The sequence below is a fragment of the Zootermopsis nevadensis genome, unplaced genomic scaffold, assembly GCF_977971745.1.
Source record: "Zootermopsis nevadensis isolate Lab colony 2312 unplaced genomic scaffold, Znev_1.0 Znev_ptg000045l, whole genome shotgun sequence".
Lineage (NCBI taxonomy): Eukaryota > Metazoa > Arthropoda > Insecta > Blattodea > Termopsidae > Zootermopsis > Zootermopsis nevadensis.
The window spans coordinates 3411513-3435994 of NW_028259177.1; the positions used below are offsets into that span (position 1 = coordinate 3411513).

The window sequence follows — 24482 nt, forward strand, 5'->3', positions numbered from 1 at the left end:
GGTGACGTACGCTACATACCCTACAGTTGTACAGTACTGTACAAGCTGCCTGAATCCTTGGTCAGACGGAGTATATATTTCTGTCCACCCGATTTACTTTTCAGAAGAACAACATAAACATCTTCACCGTGAGTACCTGAGGTCTCATTAAAGATAATGACAGCAGTGAACACAAAACAAATTTGTGTCATCTTAAACTGCATAGTCCTGGTAACACGCAATACTGACCTAGCTTATGTGACTTCAATCCAGATGTGGGTACGTACATCTTCATGCGATCAAATCCAGAATGCCTCATCCTTCAATTTTTATCTTAGACTAGAGTCAGAATATGTACGTAACAAAGAGGATCCTAGATTCGGAACGAGATGAACGAGGCAATACATATCTCTGCCAACAGTCGTGTGGGTGGTATCGATTTCACATTAGAATCGAATACCGTTTACATATCAACGTAGGCCTATAGTCTTATTTCAAAAATATAATACGTATAGAAATATATCACTGACATTTTAAAAACACATGCCACTGTAAAGAATAGAACATTAGGCCTTATCGATCAGGAATAAGCAACTGGATAAACGAAGTTTTAAACCGACTACCGTCAAGCGGTTACATTTCTCGATAAAAATTAAGCACTTGAGAAAATTCCGTGTGGATGCAAACTCCAAGCAATATTTAACTGAATGTAAAGTAAATATTAAGAATGTAAAAATATCTGTGTCGATAAGCGGAAATTGTTATAAGCTGGTTTTCTGTGGCGAGACACACACAAATGAAATTGATTTGAAAACATCGTTTATAGTAGAATGTCACTTGTTTAACTGCCATAGAAATTTCTACTGGGCCAACCACTGGGAATCATATTCTTTCAAGATCATGATAACTGACTGTACAAACACTGCGTTGATTAAATAACATCTTACGACACTTTATAACCTAAACAGCAGAGTGCCCGCAGTGTTACTAAGGCGAAATTCGATAAATGCTCATAATTATATCAATATCCATTGCTCTAAAGTTTCCAAGGGTCTTATCATTTGATAGACAACGTTGAATATCACAGAAAAATCATCTCTAAAACCAACATTTTCACCGGCAATCGATACCAGGACTGATTTTTGGGTTTGAAACATTTATTCCTGCAATCTCACAGTAGAAACAGAGAAGTTCTGTCTACGCTCCGTTATTCCAACGTGCTTAGTTTCTGATCTGCAACAAACACCCTCACCAAGACTCAAACTCAGAGCACTTTTGCACAGATATTTTACCTATCAAATATCTCCTTAAATTGTGAAGGAATGTTGCAATCTGGTGAAACCGTACTCAACCTATAAGCGAACACACACACACAGAATCATAATTTAAATTTTATATATGATAATAAACCGATTAATTATTATCTGTTATTTGTTTTACCTTAAAACTAACCAAAGTACAGAGTACTTACATAGCACAACATGATGAGTGGTTTCAATCAAAAATCACCTCGAAAATCAACTTAATCGATCTTAATTGATAAGATCATGTAGCAAAATTTGAAGTCATCGTCCACCACGATCGACAAAACGTCTTTCGCCTTAGAAATCACCACATATATCACCCAGAAGACTGAACTCATGGCGAACACCACAAAACTACGAAATTTAACACCAGTTTATAATAACAATTAATTACAATTTACACCCACAACATTCATTTTTCTAGGATAACTAAAATTTCCTCAATTTACGAGTTTCTGTGCTAGTTTTATCAGAGTGTCACTTGAACCAGTTGATTTCTCTTGCATTTTGAAATTACTGCCCTCACTTTAAAGCACTGTACAAAATTACTTACAGTACCGTATATCTTGAATTCAGTTTCTGTATCGAGAATAATTCATTTCTAAATAACTTACAAAAGCCGACCATTTTGCCAAGCTAGTACAGTAGAGATCTTGCCACCACCAGTCACTTACACAGTCTGTTAAACTGTACAAATAATAAATTATGACAAAGGACGATATAATTATAGCCAAAAAAGAGTCAAATGTGTGTCATCGTGTGTTAATTATCATAGCAGCAATCTCTTCCGTCCACCCCACGCCAAATCCCGCGATATACTAGCAGCACTGGGCCCGCAATACAACTCGTTCAGGCTCTCGCGCGCCACACAGTTGCCATGGATACCACCGAGCCCGCCCCTTCGCTGATTTACCAACGTCACCACGCACCTTCGTCTTTTCGTATCGTAAGATTCGGACTGTGAATTAAATCTAGATCTTCAGCCACGAACTGGAGATGTTAGTCATTCCGTCATCTGACTTCGGATGTTCTTTTGTTAAATCTTATGTGGTACCGCCTGATTCGACTTCTAATGGTTAAGTAAAGTGTTTTCTTCGCGGTACGGTCTGGATTCGTAAATATTATGAAGACGAGCTTCGGCTTCAAAGGGTTAACCAGCTGATTTTCGTAATGGTGAGGTGTAGTGTTTTCTTCGCGGTACGGACTGAATTCATAAATAATATTCAGACGATCTTCGGCTTCAAAGGGTTAAGTGAGTGCGTCCACAGAAAAGTTACATGCAACTGTTACTTCCAGGTCACCGGAAAGAACTGCATGGCTCACTGCCAAGATGTAATATATTTCCCTGATACCATTTCGGTATCAGGCCATAAAAACAATAAAAAAACAACTTATCTCTCCTCTAAAATGTACTGAAAACGTGTTTATTCCGTTTAAATAGGTTGCAGTTACGTCATGATGTCGAATTTCTTGAATTTCGGCAAAAATTATTTCGGAAGGAAACATGTCTGTGCAAATTTAAAAAATATGCAGAACTTGTTTTCAAGCCGAGTCATGTGTTTGCAAAGCATGAACTACACTCGACTTATACGGCAGAAAGTTAAGCAGCTTCGTCATTTCGGATGTTGACGATTTAAGTTAGTTCAGTGGCGTTGTGTTCTAACCTAGTCTCCGATTTCGTTCAATTTTCTCAGGAATCTTATCAAGTAGACAAAACTTTATAAGTTATGGATGCCTGTTGTGACTGAAAGTGTGATTCCGGTAATTTGAGGCAAAATTTTCTCAGACACTTCCTAGCGGAACCACGTTCACATATTTCTCACAAACAAAATCACGCAGTTAAAAAACATATCCACACACACAAAACAGTAATAAATATTGACAAGATTTTAGACAGAGTTGAACTGTTGTGTGAATGTTTTTAGCTTGGCGGTGGATGACACAGTTGCTGCCGTGAGTCGGGAGATGACAGCAGCGTTTAACTTTGTCAGCGGACACACTGCACAACGCTTAATATAGATAAAGATGCATTTTGTATTTGACGTTTATGTTCTCCTGAACCTACTTTTAACAAAACGAAGTCAAGAAAGAGATGAAAGGGTGAGATTCTTCCTATTTTTTGAAGAGAAAATAATAAATAACCTAATGTAGTTAATACACAGAGATACTTGGGTATTTTTATAAAAACAAAGTTTTCGTAAGAATACTATGAAGTTAACTGTACAAAATTCCAAATTAAATGATCCTGCGAGTAGGAATCAGAACACTGGTCAATCTAGTGCAGTGTTCCGTAAATGGTGTACCGCCAAATTTTTTTAAAGAAAATATTCCCACGTTATAGTTAGAAAAAAAAGGTAATATCATACCTTTCGTAAAGCGAATTCGTAAAAAACGCACATTTCATCATCGATAGCTTTATCTACCACGTGCTATGTATTGTTTTCAAACACCCACATTCTTGTATGGCAAGGATTTATATTTATGGCCATGCATAGTTCCGTATCCCTTTTATTCGTGAGGCGACATTTCGTGGTCCGCCGTAAAACGTCTTAGACACAATAAGTGCACCGTTGATGAAGAAAGGCTGCAGAACACTGCGCTAGTATAAGGCGAAAATCGCATCTGAAATGGAGAAGGCTCCGTGCTACCGGGTACGACGTCGTAAACGCCGAACGTTCGGGCTTATTAAGTTCGTCTGGCCACAAGCAACGTTCGCCCATTTCTCGGGCTTTCTCGCCTTCGACATCTGATTAAAGGCAGAGATAAACTAAGAGTTTCGAATTCGATATGTATCAGTGTAGTGTCTCCGTACCGTCATTTCGCCAAGACCTTTCAAATTCATTATTAATTGATTATCGTATAAAACGACGTTACATAGGCTCAGCCGTTTACAACGTCGGTAAATAAACCACAAATAAATAAAAGTCTGATCCTAGTTTCAACTCGAAGGATTAAAACGCAGAAGCCTAACTCACATTGTCAGGGCGCTGGTAATGGAGGCGTTTGGCGTCGGTAAATTTCTACGAGACTACGAGGCAAAGCGTCGCAAGAGACAGGCGTCGCGTCCAGAATGTCAGAAGTGTTTGTTCTTCGTAATCATGGCGGTTTAACGAAACAAGACAAAGAAGAAATTGGTGACACATTTTACATTAGTAAATTTCACGCGTGCCCCTTTTCGAAATGCGGTAAACACTTTTCACCATTTCTGATATTATGGTTTCAAAATATGCCGAAATTCTGTATTTTAACGTTTCAACTCAACGGCTCCATAAACTGCACATTTCATTCAAGGGGGCGTTCAATTCGGTGGCCTACAAGGCCCCCCCCAAACAACAAAGTGAGGTTCCCCTTCAACGGCGTTTTCGTTCAAATGGTCTTCGATCAATAACACAGATCTAAACTCTCTGCGATCCATAACACGCGCTGGTACTGCCAATGCACTAAAGGCTCCTCGCCGCACAGGCAGCGTAAGTGTTGTTAACACTAGTTGTAAGTGTTAGAAAGCTTACGTTTCTCCATTACCAGAAAAGCCTAAAGTACAATTGTAATAATAATAATAATAATAATAATAATAATACGGTGCCCTATAACATTTTAGCAACTTCGTTAAAAAATAAAATTGACAAACTTATATCTTAACAAAATCTAAAAACAATAAGATCCTTGTAAAATTCAGCTACAACTCTATATATTAGCCCAGGCCTAACAACAATAATTACATATATTAACTTATTAAACTTGTATTAATTAATAATCAACTGTCCAAGCTCAATTTTGAGGATTCCTGGGTACATGGAATTAATTCCCCCTTGATTCCTTTCTGGGGGGGGGGGGAAACAAAAACGCAGTTCACTGAACAGCTGAGCGTACAGAGGGCGATAAAACTTCAAATCACAGGATTACGGAGGCCATTGAAACCAGTGCACCAGAAGAACTCAAAGCTGTTTGTGCACAGATAAAAAACCGTCTCGTTATCTGCTACTCTTCAAAAGCCGCACGGAACTTTACTAACGCAAACTGTAAGCGTGTGTCGTAATTTAATTTGTTTATTTCACTGGTTCAGTTACGTATTACGATTACGAAAATACAAAATTTTCAGACAATGGCCGTATTTTTTGGGGGGGGGGGGAGGGGATTAGGTACAACACTGCTTACAGACAGAGATTCGCGTGTTCCCATTTTTACACGACAGACTGGCGTGTGTTTATAATATAAATCTTAATGTTTTAACGTGGTGGCAGATCTAGACGTCGTCAACTCCACTGTAGAAAATTTTTTAACTGAGCAAGAACATATCACGCTACACGCCAAGTAGGCGCTTGGGGGGAGAGAGGCATAGCTCCTACTCATTCTTGACCTCGGCACTAGATGGGGTGAGCGGTCAGCATCACGCCCCGGCCGCGCTTAACCCCCGGGAAAGGATCCCGGTACCCATTGTAGAGGAGGCTGGGTGGGCCCCAGAGCCGGTCTGGACGCAGAGGCTACATTAAAAATCCGTTCGGAGATCGAACCCCGGTCGTCCAATCCGTGGTCAGTCAATAGAATGACCGAGCTACTCCGGCTCCAAAAAAAATCAGTACTGCAGAACGCCACGAAGTTAAACGTAATATTCTTATATAATTTTCGGTCACGTGAATATTCGAAAGGCTGCTCCGGTTACATTAAAGATGTACTTAATCTATACATTAGGGTCTTCAACCGTTTAAAGCAAAGTGGCAACCTTCGTGTACGACCTTCTCTAAAATTAAATAACTGCTCGCAGTGTGTATTTGTAAGTTTACGAGTCTCAGAATAAACAGAGATTATTTTATTAAAAAGATTAACAAGCCGATATTTACACGTAAGAACACAAATTTCAAATATCCTTCGAAGAACCGATCTCCAAAATATAAGTATATATCAAAACTGATATTCTGTGTCAAAATTATGCATTTTGAGTTTTACAAATTACATTATAAATCACAGCACTTTCTAACTTCAGAATTACGTGCTCAACTAAAGGAAAAAATAGTTAACTGCACGAACACGCGAGTTAGATATATAAATTTCATCTCATTTTCCAGAATTTTACATACTACACCCCCCCCCCCCCCAAATCAAGGAGCCAGCCTCCCGCTGATCCAGGAGAGCACATCTTGTTCTCCCATTACTACTATCTTTCGGATCTGCATAAAATAGAGGGATCGTCTACATTTAAATCTCTTGTCAAGGAGGAAAGAGTATTTTCTGTAGAGACGGGAAATTAATCTCCATTCAGTGCGTGTTCTTCCTAAATCACAGCACTTCTATAGCTACACGGAACGGTATTCTATTGTTATTTTAATCAGCGAAAGTTTCGTGTGTTGGAGACCTTTCATTTGCAGTGCCGAACAAAGCCTGATGGGAGAAACAAACACAGCAGATAGTGAAATGCAGTCGGCCTGTCCCATGTGTCCAAGAAAGTTATCCTTGAAACAAAGAACACTTAAATCTTTTTAACACCGCGCTATAAAAGAGTGTGGGACAGTGAGGGTAAAATCTTCTCCTCTAAAACCCTCTTACGTGGAGGTGAGTGGTATGTTTCACGGTTCTGCGGCTCTCCTCCCGACAAAAGGACCTTCCACCCACCCCCACCCCTCTGATAGTCATCACACAGGAGGTCGAGTTCGACCCAGGGCCGGCCTGAACATGGTGGCAGTCCCGTTATCCAGAGAAGCCAGTCAGGTAATAAGTAACAGTGCAAAGTCATTTGAATAGTGAAAGGCAAATTATCTTAGCATTAAAAATGCGGAATTCTTACAACTAGCTGTAATATGTTTATTAATTTAAATTATATCGTGTTCTAAGATTGCAAAAGGTTGAATGTTGAAATCAGACTCAGTCAAAAACTACTGTGTAACCCGGGGGCCGCAAAAAAAAAAAAAGAGAGAGAGAAGAGAGAAAGTGGGGGGAGTAGCGATAGGCACTACTGCAATAAATGGGGGAGGGGTATAAAGTTGGTTGTGGGCTACGAAGGTTCCCAGGCAGTGCCCGCTCGTCCTTCTGGTATGAATAAGTTTAGTGAGGACAAGGGATTTAGGAGACAGGATGGGGTAAGAAATAGGGTAGGGGGGAGTTGATTCGGGTCTTTGCGTTAATTTTGAATTTTGATATTGGCCTTGGGGGTGGCGTTAGGAATAATTTACGTTAATTTTTGGGGGGGGGGCTACTATAGAGCGGAATTTTGATATTACTCTGAGAGGGCTGCATGGGAGGCATGCAGAGCAACGTGGAGTTTGGGTACCAACTCAGCATTTGCTCTAGTACCGAGGAAAACCACGGAAAACCTTGGTCGAGTTGGCCGGTCGCAGGACCTTCCGGATGCGTGCTGCTGACTTCTAGCCAGCAGTCCGGCATTTAAAATCGCGAGCCCTAACGGTAGCCTCTGTCCTTGCGCTTCCTTTATTAAAAACTGATACATTTTTTTTTCTTTTCATTTTTACAAAGATATGTTTTGGATAAGAAACGACCAACTTGGCTCGTTGCTTATCCAATTACAAAAGTTTCAATCCATATTCCATAAATCATTTTTCCATTTTCTTGCCGTGGTCGTCTTGTGTTTGTTGGTTCGCGGTCGGTCCAGCGTAGGGGAGTGGTCGATGTGACCGCCTATGGACTGGACTCTCCGGGGTACCTATAACGGGCTGGTGGTACACTGTAGTGGGGGCTACAAAAGAAAAGCCGAGGTTTAGCTGCGTTTATGCAGGAGGTGAAGGAATTTTAAGGTGTGCTGTTGGGCTAATGTTACAGAACAATGTACTACAGAGGCAATCCTCTGACCGTTTATTGAGCAAAAGGATTGGAGGATTTCGCGGGTTGGGTCACCTCGCAAGAAGGGCTCGGGGGCGGAGGTATTTGTCAATGCTGGGATCGTACTGTCCTAGCTCTTGAATTTGACTGTTGTAGCTGATGGCCGATTTCAAGTATAGCCTATTCGCTAATCCTTTAATGTAATTCTTGATCAACGGCATTCCGGTCTGTTCGTGTAGGGTACTGATTGGAGTAACCCTTGGCAATTTGGTTATTATTCTGAGGACTTTGTTCTGAAATGTCTGAAGTTTTTGTAAATGAGTGTTAGCAGCGTAGCCCCAGGCGGGGGAGGCATATGTCAGTATGGACCGGAGGAGTGATTTATAGATCATTAACGATAAATTAACATCCATTCTGGAGGATTTATTGAGTAAAGGAAATAGTTGCCTCAGTCTGAAGTTAGCTGTACGGAGAATGGATGATATGTGGGCCTTGTACGTCAATTTGGAATCTAGAGTGACACCCAGATATTTGGTTTCGGAGGTAAAAGCTATGGTTTTATTAAAAAATTTTACGGTGGGAACATTGCAGCGATAGTCGCGACTCGTCTAAATAGGATTTAAGAATTCAGTCCGTACCGCAAAGAAAACTCCACACTTCACCTTTAGAAAGATCAACTGGTCGACGCTGTTTAAGGAAATAATCGCTGTATATTTTGAGAATAATACGAAGCATTTAAACAAAATGCGCAGCTAGTGATTGTTTAAGCAAGCGGTACATATAGTTACCACTAAGCTTTAAATGGTTTATATATAAGTCGGTTTCTGTCATACCAATGGCTAAAATGTTACAAATGTTCAGTCGTAAATTATGGTGAAGACGTGTATAGAACCAATTTTTTTTTTTCCTTTTATAGTGTAAGGCAGGTCGATTCACATATCGACAAATCGTACGTCATAACCGTTGGAACATTTCAAGTTTTGTCTGCTCTGAAATGGCGCGCCGGTGTTCAAGTGAGGATCATTTTGTCACGGTAACAACTTGAAAGAGGCGAACAGTTGTTTCATCAATGACAAATCGATTCTGTTACCACCTGAGCTGGAAGGGAGGCCATTACTGTTGAATAGATACTCACAAAAGCACAGTTGTAGGATTTTTCTTTCATTTCTGAGAGCCACCATCTCGTCCGATTACTCACCTGTAAAGACAGAAACACGATATAGTCAGTCACACACGAAGCACCAATCATTAATTATAAAATTAATCCACAGTTTGGAAAAACGTGGCACTTCCTAAGTACGGGTTGATATCTCACGGCCGTGAGCACGAAGATGGCTGTGTTCTGGTGTAGTCCGATATATTTTTTAACCAGACTACACGATGCTACAGCCGAGAAGACAACCATCTTCATGACACTTCCTCCGTGGTGTGCAGTTTTCAAGGTTGTGTACTAACCTCTAATTCAAAAGGTTCCGAGTTCTATATCAAAAATCGTCAATGTTCACAACATACAAAATAATTAAAATCTACCCGTACAAGGCGAAAACACTGCCTGTAGGCGGGCTCAAAGCCAACTCTCAAAGCGTAGCCTAAACACAAAATACAGTGGATTCCGGTTAATGAAGCCATCGGTTAATCCGGGCGGTCGTTTATCTGGGACAAATCTTAAAGAAAAAACCTTTTCAAACTCTTTACGCGGAACTTCGCTTAATTGGGGGCAGACGCTTAATTGCGGCAAAGTGTTCTAGTCCCGATGTGTCCCAATTAACCAGAATCCACTGTATTTCCAATTATGAACACCGACTAACAAGATGTTAACAAACGTTCCTTGCGTGTATGATGCATGTTTCTGTTACAGTAGCTGTCACAAACTTTTATGCTGGAAACTTACATCAAAATTAAACAAAGTTATGACACGCACATCGGAGCAAAGCTAGCAACGCTGGGCTTCAGTGGCCCTGTAGCACGCAATTCATAGACGGCTACTATAGAAATGATCAAAACGAAGACGTGCTCTAATATGCTTGGTAAGAACATCAATATTACGATGGATAAAGGAAAAATTCTCTGAAACAAATTAGTCTACGAGGCCGGCAAACGGAACACTTCAGGGTATTATATTATAGATATATAACATGAACAGCTTGAGGATGTTTAACAACGACAAATGTAAATGAGATGAGCGATAACATTAGTAGAATGTAATTTCGGAAAATGTCTGTTCTTCAGTTCATAAACTACATCATCTGATTCAATTTTAAAGAGTTTTGAAGACGGTAGTTTACACTAAAAATCATTCATTGTCAGGACTTTTTCCAGTGACAGAGACTATCTCTATCTAAGGAAACCAACAAAGTGGGTACCTCTCACCTGAAGAGGGAGACAGAACCAGCCTCCGAAACGTCGTGATTTTAAAGAACAGACGGTGGAAAAAGTCCTGACAATGAATAATTTTAAGTACATTATCTGATACTAACTAACCAACCAACATCACGAAATCAAAGTTATTTTTGAGACCTGACAGTGCGATCAGCTAGTCAATAAACTCTCTGTATTTTATGAAACCCTATTTCCCGCCACCGGTCCTTAGCACGATCCAGATGACTCCAATTAACTCTTCTACCACATTTACACAAAATCTGTTTTAATATTATCCTCCTATATAAGACTAGTTATCTGTTCCCAGAAAGGTTTAGAACTTCTCACATCATTAAACATCAACCTCAGAGGAGCATAAGGCCCGTTCTGTTGCACTGATGGGTGATGATTTACAAGTCCTTTAAAACACAGTCAAGTTATTTAAGAAAATATTCACAAAAGAGTGTCAGTGTACAGCGAATACGAATGGTGGGTAGGAATATCGTCTATGATCACCCAGTACTTTTAGGGTAATGAAATCAAGCGACTGCAAAGGAACACGAGACGAGGGACGGTGGACCTCAGGGATGGACGCAGACTCTGGAGCAAAACGTGGACGGGAGAAACTACAGTAATTCAGGGCAACAACAGTTTCTGATACAAGGTTCTACTCGCTAATTAACTGCGAGACCTACACTTACAGCCTCAAGCAGGTCTTACGCACCGGAAAATGTTAAAAAAGTTTATGAAACGTGATATGCACGTAAAAATATATATGTATGAAATAAAACAGGGTGTACCAAAAATATGTATATACACAAGGTTAATATTCCGCATTATAACGTATGCACACATTTTTGGGGCAACCATTACATGGTACTAAGCAATGTAATCTCAAAGTTTAAATATTCTCTATATTTAAACAGAGCAATACGTCATATTATATACCTACAAAATTCCAATTAAACCTGAATTTTGAAATTAAATCGGTTGAATTGGATAAATTTATATTTATCAGAAGGTTTTAAGCTCTCAAAGCCCTTTATTAACTAATGCACCACCCACTTTAACAATTAATAATTACGAACTTTGTACTTATGGGTTTCAGATGATTCAGAGAAACCAGCGATTATTTCCTTAAACATCATTGACCTGATGATCTTTGTAACGAAGGTGTTCTGTCATCATTGAGAAACGGACTGAACCCATGAAAGAGTTTAAAGGGTCCACTCACATCCAAAAAGTGTTTCACGCACTGAACGTCGCGATTTTAATTTTTCACTCGAATTACAAATAACCTTAAATAAATTTTATTATAATTAATAAATCATTCTCTTTGAGCTATAAATTTTAAAAGTCCAACCAGCCCTTGTACTACGGTTAGCATTATTGTGAGTTACGGTACCAGATTATATAAACTTGTAGGCTTTTACTAACATTTCTGATGAAAATACAGCCTCCATCTTCAGGCTATAAATAAAACGACTGAGGATGACATATTACTCCGAAACGTCGGTGGCCACTGACAAGGCTACGCGGCGTCATATCCCAACAAGGACCAGTGGTCGTCCAGTCTGTGAGTAACAAACAGACCGGTGACGAGGCATAACAACACGTTCTATTCGATTAACTTGCCTTTGGTTGCCACACAGAAAACAAGATCTACCAATGCCGCACTTTTATAGGCGTACAGACAGCGAAACATGGCATTTCGATAATAGCAGTGTGAACATCCAACTGGAATTTCAGTGAGTGAGGAAATTAGGTATAGTTCCTAAAACAGACAATACACCAAGTTAAGTAAGCTAACGAGCTTTTCAGATCGACTCCACATACCGAACGCGTAACTAGAATCCTATTATTTAATAGGATACATGGCAGGCGAGTGATTTCAAACCATCTGAAGCTAAATTTTAGGAAGTCAGAAAATATCATTAACACACAGCACTCTACAGTACCGATTCCACAACCGGATATCTGTACCGGGTAGAAATTAAGTTTAGAGCAAAAAAACTAAAACACGGTACAAGAAATCAGGGGACGTTAATGATGATGATCCTGATGATGATGATGATGATAATATTACACTCGATGTTTAATGAAGTATTAGGTGTTTTGATCACAGCTTTATAAAGAAAGATGCCAAGATTAACATGTAAAGGCATAGGATAAGGTTAGGTTAGGTTAGGTTGGGTTAGGTTGGGTTAGGTTAGGTTAGGTTAGGTTAGGTTGGGTTGGGTTAGGTTAGATTGGGTTAGGTTGGGTTGGGTTAGGTTGGGTTGAGTTAGGTTAGGTTGGGTTAGTTTAGGTTGGGTTAGGTTAGGTTAGGTTAGGTTGGGTTAGGTTAGGTTGGGTTAGTTTAGGTTGGGTTAGGTTGGGTTAGGTTAGGTTAGGTTAGGTTAGACTAGGTTAGGTTAGTTTAGGTTCCGTAATTTCTTCTTCTTGAATTTTGACGATTAAGTCTGTTCTATGTAGAGTCTGAGGTTTTAGAGGCAGCCAGTATGAACATGGCTATATTTTCGGTTGTGGCCCCGTGTTGTCTGATAGACGTCTTCCGACGTTTCAGAGATGCCTGCTAATTTCATCATCAGGACCTCTGTTGGAGGCAGCAAGACCCTTTGAAACGCTGGAAAACTTCTACCAGACTACGCGATCCTACAGAACAGAAGACATGTCTTCTAATTCAGAATTAATTTCTAACACTAATAATCCATTCTGACATTTGCTAAGACTACTTGGACGAGGGTCGGCCCGACGCAAAAACCTCTTCTTACACAGGACAACGTGACAGAAAGACACGGACAAATATCAATGCATCAAGTGGGATTCAAACCAAAGACCCCAAGCGTCAAAAGCAGACGGTGAGGTCAATTTTCTCCGTCCAACCACCTGACACGAATGGTAGCCCGAGAAGAGTTCGTTATAGGACGGGAAAATTACGAATAAGGCAGAAATAATAGAAATAATACGCGGTGAAAAATAATTTTAAATACAGGGAAATATTTTTTCAATAATTAAAATAATAAAACGCAACGTTAAATGCGTTATAAAGTATTTGTTACATCAACAAATACATGAAGAATACAGTGATAGAAATAGCTCATAGATCCTATTGCAGATGAAAAGGTTACAGCAGGTCTGAGCGGGAAATCCCGCAAAACGTTCAACTCGCCAGAGTTCCGCTGTTCGTGTCGCGACGTCGTACGTCCTTGAAGCATGCATTTTCGTGACGTCTATTATACGAGTAGAATACAGTTAATGCGTTTCTGCTGTTAACGTTAATTATATATTGCACGTTGCACAGAGGGCTTGATATTAGCAGAAAGGAAAGGTTAAAGCATGCACAGAACTGTTTGTGACATGATTCACGGCACCTCTCTGCAACGGAGGGAAAATCCATTTCTTTTTTTTAAAAATAATCATTTGATATATTGAGAATATTAATCAGCGCGCATAAAAAATAACAAAGTACTACACCTGGAAATGACAGGTGATATAATAATTAAATATCCCGCTGAATAATATGAACGATACAATTAGATCGAATTACAGAGCAGTCAAATAAAAATTCTGAACTACATATACCACATATAAATTAAAAAATATATAACACAATGTTTAACATTATTTACAAGAGTGGAAAACTTGGTCACTAAGCCAAAATGGCTTCTACGAAAAACCTGTAGATAAACGAGCGATTAAATTAATTTCATGAATAAAGGTCAGTGTTATGAGTGTTTGCGCGGCTAGGTATAAAAATGTCACGCCGCCCTCTCCACTGAGGTATTACCGCGGTCTGACCTCAGTGTTGCCGTCCAAAGCTAAATGTTAAACTGTACTGAATTCATAAGCAACAAGCACGAGGACTGTAATGAGCAAACTGTAATTAGAGGTAACAGATCGATATTTCCCACTTCGGGCCACCAGATCGCAGCACTTCAATGTCTACTCTTCTGTCATTTCGTACAATTCTGAGGTTGTGCAGAATAACACAACCTCCACGCCGAATTTAATCCAAATCCGTCCAGTGGCTCACAACATAAATCAACTGGACGGAGGAAAAACTGTGCAGACGCGGTCAGCCCATAAGGCGTCCTTTGCAGACGCCTATAACTCATGTATAAAAAGATGGAACTTCGTTGTACGTCCAATGCGAATTAATGTGATACAGAATTGAGGCATTTGCATTTCAATTTGGGAGGGGAGTCAGGTGCAATGTTCTACAAAGAAAATAATTAGCAGAAACTTTTAAAAACCATTATTTCCAATATCTGGTGAATAAATTATTACCCGTACTTAAATTTCTTTAAACACAAGTTTCCCAACAGAGTTTAAATTTTAATCCGATTAATTTATTTTGTTTATGAAACTTGGCAAAGTTCTTGAGAGGAAGCTAACGGAAAATAATTTTTTATCCGAACTTCATAGGACAGGAAGCTATTTTGTATACATAATTTAACATGTAATCTTTCAAAAAAAACTCCCGTATTTCAGTCCTACACAGCAAAAACAGGTCACACGCTGCGGGGAAAAAGAAATTGAAAAACAATTAAATTAAACAGCAGAACACACATACACATTGATGTATCTGTCCATTAAAAAACGTCATGTTTGCATTACTGCAAATTTAAAATTACAACGGCTTTATTTTTTCTTTATTTGTTAAACGACACCTTCAACATTATTCAGCGTTAAAACATTTATTTCTGGTATTTATTTGTGTTGGTATTTATAATTTTATGCAGGAGGAAAAAAAATAGCGTACACGAACCAAGTAAATAAAATTTATGCGGACAAGCGCAGGTTATGCACTATTAGATCACAAAGGAATTGAAATTTTTTGGACACAAAAACCACTGAATAAATTATGCAGAATTTCCGAATTTTAAAAACGCATATAAAATGAATGGAAATTAAAAACAATACCAAAAATACGCCAGAGCATACAGGCTCGGTGGGGGGGGATGATGATGATGACGACATACAATAACTAAGCAACACACAGTTACTAAAATAAATGGAAAGTTCATCAACGATACACAATGCCAAAAATATTTCTTCCATTAACAACTAAGTGAAGGTATTATTTACTCCTCAGTGTGAAATAAACTAATCTTCTCCTATATATTTAAATACATTACAAAGTCATTTCCCTCTAGCCTCTGCGTCCAGACCGGCTCTGGGGCCCACCCAGCCTCCTATCAAATGGGTACCGGGGTCCTTTCCCTGGGGGTTAAGCACGGCCGGGGCGTGATGCTGACCACTCACCCCCATCTAGTGCCGAGGTTAAGAACGAGTACGAGCTATACCGCCTCCCCCCCTAGCGACCTATATGGCGTATAGTGGGACAGCTTTGGTTTTTCTAATACAAAGTCATCATGATCGAGCCTTGTGACTTCTTCAAATTCGGAATTATTTTTGAAAATGGTACGACTCCCTTGTCACAGCACAGCCTTCCATACCCTGAGAAGACTTCGAACCCACGATCCCAATACACAAACGGCAGATTAACGAATGCCTTCATGTAAAATTATATACAGGCAGGAACGGCATTTTAAATGTAATTAATTTTAATGTTTAAAGATAATTATTGCCACGCGGTCTGAGGCATGGACCTCGTGCGACTGGCTTCGAGTCCCACTCAAGGCATGGATGCTTCTCCGCGTCCTTTCTGTGTTTGTATAGGCAGAGGCCTCGCATGGGGCTGATCACTCATCCAAGGAGTCCCACCATTGTCCAAACAGATCAAAAAAATGAATAAATAAAAACCTCGACACCTACGAGTAAAAGAGAGAAAGAAAGAAAGAAAGAAAGAAAGAAAGAAAGAAAGAAAGAAAAATTATTTAAGTCACAGTCCTAGTAAATATAACACGCCTGAAGACATTTATATATGGCCGAAACTTGTATTTATGCTATTTAGTACATACATATAGTAGATATAATTATAAATATAAGAAGGTATACATAGTTAATCTGTTGTAAATTACTTGTAATACTCATAGACTAGTAATTTAATATTATTTACTTTTCAGATTTTTGGCAGCAACATAATCATTTGTTTAAACTGACACTAAATCACGTCTTGCGGTTAGATCCTATCCTATCCTATCTTGCTCCAAATATTTGTGACAGAAGCACGTAATATCAAAGATAATTATCAAGTTACTTCGGCGATACACTAAATAGGCTACGTAGTTATATTACAATTGATTTTTGAAACTTATGTTGGTATGCGTCTATTTCAACTCAAATTGGGGGGGTTGAGTGTTCGTGTTACCCGTGGTAACCCGCTCAAAGAAAGCCTAACCTCGCTGGCTGCAGCTGACAAATTCTTCATTTTACTCGATTGGTTCTGCACTGAACAGGAAGACAGAAGACTGTCTGATTTTTTTATTTTTTTTATTTATTTTTGGTTTTGCTAAGTGTCGGCCGAGCTAACACGATTAATATGAACGATCCGCCTCTAATACAGACTGATTCTTATTCACTCTGTGAACTGTTAGAGCTACTATTTTTCGTTGTCTTCTATTTGCCAGAACTCAAAAATGTAAAGATACACAGAAAGCGTATGACTTCTGTTTGTGATAAAATCGACCACAAGAATATAACTGTGTTGAACATTCAATTCAAACCAGTTTGTCTTAAGAGATTCACACCAGTAAATTCTATGACTGTGATATATTTAGCCACAAGTCAGCTTTGTTACTTCCAATGTAATTAATTTGTTTTTGTTTCAACAACACACCGATACAAACAACCCGTAAATATTGCAGATTTATTTTACAATTTTTAACTGCACTAAATAAATTGAAGTGTTTTTATTTTAAAACTAAATTAAATTATATGATATTCTGCTCAAAATCATATTACGAAGCTCCGCCCGTATTTCGGTACCACTCCGTCGTGTTTTCTAGGGTCATACACGAATTAAATTATTCGTTACTGAAAGCCGGAAATTGTTATGGCTAGCTAAGGGGTATAAGTCACTTCGTGAGGACTAAAATGTGTACGGAACTTTTAAGAAAGCTGTCGAGTTCTTCCTTTGAACTTGAACTTCGTCTTCAGAATATTTTGCTGAGTAGTCACGGCCTAAGTTATTATTTTCTCACAATTTGCATGCATTATGTATGACGTCATTACTCATTCCCCGTCGAGAACTCTTCAGAGCGGTTGTTTGTCACTCCATCAAAGAGTACTTTCTATGCAGATTAGATTCTCCGTCTAAGATGAAAAAATAACAGTAACATGTTTCTTCTCTTTTTTAAACCAGCGACAATATGCCTTATAAAACAAACATCTGTTCGCTGAGGTTTTGTTACTTTCCTGTTGCGAACCGAAATTAGAGTCTAAGCTAGAATTCATCATAATAACGCTGGGGATTGAAATTAATTACATTTTTTTTTACAGAAACAGGCAAAATGAAAGCCTAATACGTTCATCAGAATGTGCGCCAATTAGGAGAGACTGGCATTTCTCAAAGGCTTAATGTAGGTTGTATATTGAACCAAGTGCGTTAGCTTTAAAACAGTAATTGACTTTCTGATCAATATGTCCGAACTGTCATCCGTATACTTTGGGTTTCATCAAATTACAAACTTTTTTCCGGTTAAATCCAGTAATTTCCTCTAACAAATTAATACGCAAAGGCAATAATTTATACATTACGCAATAAGAGCCTTGTTCTACAAGTAAACAATCGATGTTTGTTTACTGTGTCTATTATTCTTTATATATATTATTATTATATATTATGAACATACATAAATAGCAGGAGTTAAATACATAATAAGACGGACAACGAATGTGTTCTCTTTCGAAATTTTATTGGGATTATCAAATAAATGAAGATGTGACGTAAGAAAGGTGGAAATGCGTACAAAATACTGGTCGGAAACCCTAAAGGGAACACTTGGTAAGACATAAACATAAATAGTAGGATAATATTAAAACGCATTTTAAATAAACATGGTGACAGAGTATGGATAAAATCCATGTGGGTAATGACCAGTAGTGGGCTTTTATAAACACTGTAATGAACCTTCGTATTTCGTAAAAGAAGGCTAACTTGGCAACATGAGCGACTACAAGTTTCTTATGAATTATTCAGTTACATAGGTTTAATTTGTCTGTCTTTATAAAGCTTTCGACTCTTTTTATATTGTTTACAAACGTAGATTCCGTCAAAACATGTACACTAAATAAATAAGTCAAACATTACTAACACAGATTTAAGTTCGCGCAGTTTCTGTATTTAGATTGAATAATTTGAGAGAAATTATACATCATTACTTGTTATAGATGAGTAAAGTGAAGAGTTAAGCCTTAAGTTCGGTCTTATCCAATATCTGCGTTAAATCAGAGCCAGTTTTACGTCACGATGAGTGTTTAATCTCGCTCACAGAGGGCACCACAGTAATGGAATCAGATAATAAAATACTATATTTCGTAATTGCTGGAACTATTAAGCATCTTAGTACATCTACTTATGACCGACGTTCCGTCATTTTGCACAAATTTTCCTCGTTTCCACACTGTGATAATCTAAAAAAAGATAAAGAATAGTCATAAGTTATTATCACGAGTGATAGGACAATAAGAACGAATGGCTATTCAACGAGCTATGTCGACGTACGAACCCGAAAGATTTTCCAAGTGTGCAGGGTTTACGCGAAATGCAGGACGCCATCCCTTGCCAGGTAAAAACACGGGTGGAATTATAAACTGGGACACGAACAGGAATTCTCTTTTGCGTAAACGCCTTGACGTATTCAGACTAAGAGCTACAGTCACTTGAGGGAGCAAAGTGCCATCAGGCAATTTGCCCTTTGAGAAAGGAACTCTGGTTGCATAGATATCAGTGAGTTGAACCAAGAAGGGTTTTGAATCGCCTTAGCTGAAAGCCTCTGCTCCTGCGAATTGGTGAGGGTTTGAGAGTCCCACGGCGGTTGAGTACGAAGATGGCTGGCTGTCTTCTGGGCTGTAGCCTCGTAGAAGATTACCAACGTTTCAGAAATCCGTACTGCCTCCATCATCAGGGCGACATTTTGCCTTCTTCGGAAATTTCGAAATGTTTTTACCGGACTCAACTATGAAAATCAGTACAGCTCCGGGTCAGTCTTTAAAGGAAATGGGAATTCATTATCCTCTTACGTGGCTTGATCAGAAACAGGTTCTGGCACTAAAAGGACAAATAAAACTAAACAAAAGTCGATATTTTACAAAGACGTTTCGTGCTGAAATTTTATCACAAGAAAAAAACATTTTTTAATAATTCTATCATAAGCAACATTATTAAAATATTTTAAATGCATCTTCAAATCTTATTCAGACACAATTTTCTGTCTTCGCAGAATTTAATAATTCTTTCATAAATGAAATTTATAGATGGATGATTAATTACCTACTTTTCACACTTTCTTACTGTACAATACATTTCAAAATTCAATTTATATGGCAACTAACCTGAGACGGAAGATGGGGCCCAACTGCTAATTATATTCATTCAGAAGGAATGACTAGAATCCTCACAAATATCTTTGATATCAATTACTGTGGATGATACCATAAAGACAAATATTATTGCGATCACGGATATTTTTCCCTGTGATAATTAATGATACCTCTCGAATGATAAGGCCTACGATAGACAACTTTTGGGGAAAGGAAAGTCAATAAGATATGTAAGTATTTGTCATGTTTCGCCGCAGTAACACTACGGGAACTGAGCTAGATTTAAATTAAATTTGAGGTAACACTAAAGAATATTTGAGGCGATGAAACATGCGAGATACAGACAGACATACGGCGTCCAGACGGACAAGAAAACTTAATTCCGTTAAGGGTCTCCCACGTACACAATACAGTAATTCTCTCTGTAAAATTAGATTTTCCTTTTTGTTCATAAGAATTACTTCATTTATAGGAGCTGATTCCTGTGGGAGGCTTGATTTGATTTCGCTGCTCGATGTTTTGCTTTGAATTCAATTTTCGGAATTTGTGGAGGAGGGTCACTAAATACAAAGACAAATTATCTCTCACAGTCCACCGACTGTAGCGACCGACTTGATAATATCTGTCTCCTATTCGGGAAGACCCGAGTTCATTACGCGGACATGTACAAACCTTCACATACTGTTTCAATATGATCACTTTTAATATTATCCCATTTACGCCTCGGCCTCGCAAGTATTTCTTCTAATTTACGTCTTCTGACCAAAATGATGCATATCTCATCATCCACTGCATGCAATATGTCCGACACAAGTCACTCCTTTTATCACACAGGTCAAAATATTAAACTTAATCGTTGCTTATTTATCGACGCTGTTAGTAGCTCTTTTAAGCCTTGAACACGATGATTAATGAACAACAAAATACAACGAATAAATAATAAAGTGGTCGTGGTATATTTAAAGTACTAACCATTTAAGTCTGGGGGATTGAAGAAAACTGCGAAGTATCCAAATGCACGATCGGTCCATCGCTAAAATTTATGTTTTAATAACTTTTCTACATAGAAGGTGGGAAGATGCATACTGAAGTGTGCGGTGGTAAAACAGAGTACTGCAAATCGCTCAAAATTAGGCCCATATTTAACTGATATTACATCTTCGGAGGCTTAGAGCGATGCTGAATCGGATATTAATACACGGTAATCGATTTTCACCAAATAATTAACATTCTATACGTAGAATTCCCTAGTGTACACATTTAGGAGTTAATTTATATAATTTTCGAGAACTGAAGCACGTCCTTAACTCATAAATTACGGAACAAATACTTTAGCAAGCAAAAATAAGTTACGTTTACACTACGCTGTATTTTGGGAAAATATTAACACACGCGCGCTGCTTCTATAGCCTAAACGTAGTAATTTCACATACGACATCATCCAAGGAAGGACTGGGTTGTTTGTAGAAGTGTACCGCAAACATGCTTTAAGCGGACAATTTTACTAGGAATTTCGTTCGTTAAAATGAACAAACATATATAGGACTGAGCAGCAAAAACCTTTATCATTTTATGGGAAATGTCTTACCATGTCATGTACTTATAATATTACCGACATACGATTTGACTGAAGGCGGTAAAAATAGGAAATGTCTTGTCTTCTGAGTTACAAACGCCTCTGAGAAATCTGTCTCCACCTTCAGGGTGGTATGTTTATCGTTCGCAATTACGCAAGAGACGCGATTCGCCAATTCCAGGGTTAAGCCCACTCTGTTTTTAAATGTGGAGTAAACAAGAGTCAATAGGCTTTCGGCCGATAGCCTATACAAGAAAGGAGAAAAATATTATTAATCAACAACAGAAAAAAAAGAGTTGTCAGTGGAACCACGGTTCCGGAGAATTTGACGTAAATATCGTACATCTATACGGAAAGGAAGTTTATATATTGGCTTTATTCTAAATATTTCCTTTATACATGCTTTACAATTGAGATAAGTTTGATTAAGACATTGCTTAATCAACTTGAATTAGTTACGCTTAAGATGGGTCTGTGGTAGCTGAATGTAATGTAAAGTAATGTAAAGTAATGAAATGAAATGTAAGGTAAGGTAATCTAATGTACTGTGGTTTCCAAGGAAACCATTGTTGTTTATTTGTAGATAAACAGATGACGTTTCCCAGGTAACATAACAATGAAGTTACACTTTTTCGTTTCCCTTTTTCGTAACACTTTTTTGCCGAATGACCCTTCAATATAGACGTATTTACGTCAAAACTTAGTTATTAAAAGTGCATAATACGAAGTAAAAAAAGTATATTTACGGTATGTAAAAGAACCTTACGAGCATCAACGAGATGTTTCGTAATCAAAATTCATCGGCCATTTCTCACCCAAGTCTCTCCTGATTCACTGCTAGATGGCTCTAGCAGTCAAATCAGGATTGTGTAGAAATTGTGCAGAGGCATTGGCACTATACAAGACTAATAAGGACAAGTTGCCTTGAGCAAGTGTCCCGGAAAGGGTCAATAGGCCAGATCCTTGTAGTTGATGGTGATGAATACGAACACAGTCGCCCTGGGCATCGCGGAGAAGAAAAGTTAGGTTAGATCATTCCCGCGTACGAAACGCTGGAAATGATGAACGGTGCCTTATGAACTATAACAGGGGACGTGATTGTCCTAACAGGACTCGATACGTTCAGACTACGGGTCAGTGCTACTGGTGAGAAGATCATCCCGTCAGGCAACTTGTCCTTTGCGAAAGGAAATTTGATTGGATGGATGTCTGGATGTTGAGCCCAGAAAGGTTTGGATCGCTTTAGCTGATGGCATCTGCGACCGGAGGGGGGGGGGTCATTTTGGCTGAAGGCCGGGTTCTTGTAGGACATATATAGTGCTCATTCAAGATATAGGAAGGCTACACCCATGTTGTGTACTTCCGGAAGAAAACAAAAATTTTATGTGCACAAAACAAGACGGTTGCTTCAAACAGACTTATTTTACGATTAAATAAGCTATGGTTTTCCGAATGGTATAAAATATACATAACATGAAACGTTTCAAAATCACAATTTATATATTTAATTTTAAAATATGGAAGGGAGGTTGTGTGATTGTTCCGTATAATTGCACACGGCAAACATTTTAAATTGTACGCGCATGTATAAAATATAGAGCGATTTATGCAGACATTTCCTGGTGCTTCGACGCGCCGAATCATTTGCATAATGTAAGTCTAGAGGGGAGGGTTGGGGGGGCTCTACCGGGACACCACGGAGAGCGAAGTTCAGGCAGGCGGTGGGAGACACGTCACAGGACTCTGCTTAATGAGGACGCGATGCCATAAATTGAAGAGAAGTTGCTTTCAGCTTAGCCGTGCACGAAGCTACATCTTTCTTCGACAACTCCGATAAAATAAAGATGAAGTACTAATTAAGCAAGGCGGTCTGAGTAAGAGATACTTCTGCGGATGGGGCGTGCTTTGTGAAATATGAATTTACCAAGTACACATTCATTATCCAGACAAACATGGGCGTCCATTCTTCTTCCTTCTTGTACGAAGTAAACAAGTTAACATAATCTGCACGTCCAAACTAGCTCAAGATTCGAAATTAATGATAATTTGGTTACCAAGTGACAATTAGGTGCCTTCTGTTTCCCACAAAACATTTCATTCCACATGACAGAATGACCTTTCTCAAACAACATTATTCTTTTAAGTTCGTCTCTCCATTCACTGTGATGGGAAACACCACGAAACATCATTTCAGTGGGCGAATTGTGTTCGCCGAAATGGCTGGTGGCGGCAACTTGCGACGCCACAGTGAACTATCCGATTGGTTCATCGATCCTTCTTCGACGCTGATGGTTCTTGTCGTCTCCGCCAGGGGCGTGACGAATACGCGTCCTAATTTCTTCTAATTATATTATTTTTAAAAGGTGACAACATTTAACCTTATGGGTGTGTATTTACACATCTGGGAATACACAGGTCGAATTAAAAACGTCAGTGAGAATTTGAAGTTCACGTCGCATGAATTGGTTGAATGCTAATTACGTCAACTGCCTACAAGAAAGTGGGAACAAGTTTATAAAGATCGATGAATTGAATTTTGAAGTTCTTGGCTGTAAGTGACATTCGTGTTTAAATATGATACAAAGGGAAAGATGAATGTAAGATGACTGTCTTCTTGTACGTTGCTACCACGCCACGGAGTTATATATTCGCGATGAACAGCAAAGGAATATAAAACAACCAAGTAATAGATGGAGTTGAGTGGTCAGCTTTAAGGCATGTCCGCTTCAGTTCCAATGAGAAAACCCCCTCTTGCTTGTAATGAAGGATAATATTAAAATGGATACTAGGGAAATGAGGTTGGAGTACTTGGATTAGATTCATCCGGTTACCAACTGGGACCGATTGTGGGCTGTGGTGGACACAATAACAAACCTATTGTTTTCATTAAAGACAATTAATTATTTGACTACCTGAATGTACTATCAGATTCTCAAAACAAACTCTGTACCATGGAGTTTGTTAATTAGTATATTTTGTTTCTTTCTCTGAAGCCAAAATTACGTTACGTATGGACTAAAACTGGTTAAAAATGAAACCAAAACAAT

The 24482-nt window shown here is 38.7% G+C and overlaps 1 long non-coding RNA gene across 4 annotated transcripts in view; it reads right to left on the reverse strand.

Annotated features, from left to right (window-relative positions):
- LOC147871656 (uncharacterized) overlaps positions 1–24482 on the reverse strand; it is a 162251-nt gene that overhangs the window by 80014 nt on the left and 57755 nt on the right. The window contains exon 1 of one of the 4 annotated variants that reach the window (XR_015538524.1): positions 9187–9249. The exons of 2 other annotated variants lie outside the window; for them this stretch is intronic. This is a non-coding gene — a long non-coding RNA (uncharacterized LOC147871656). Of the gene's footprint in view, positions 1–1450; positions 4208–9186; positions 9250–24482 lie in introns of those variants that run through there. One more of the 4 variants, XR_015538520.1, reaches the window with a different exon arrangement.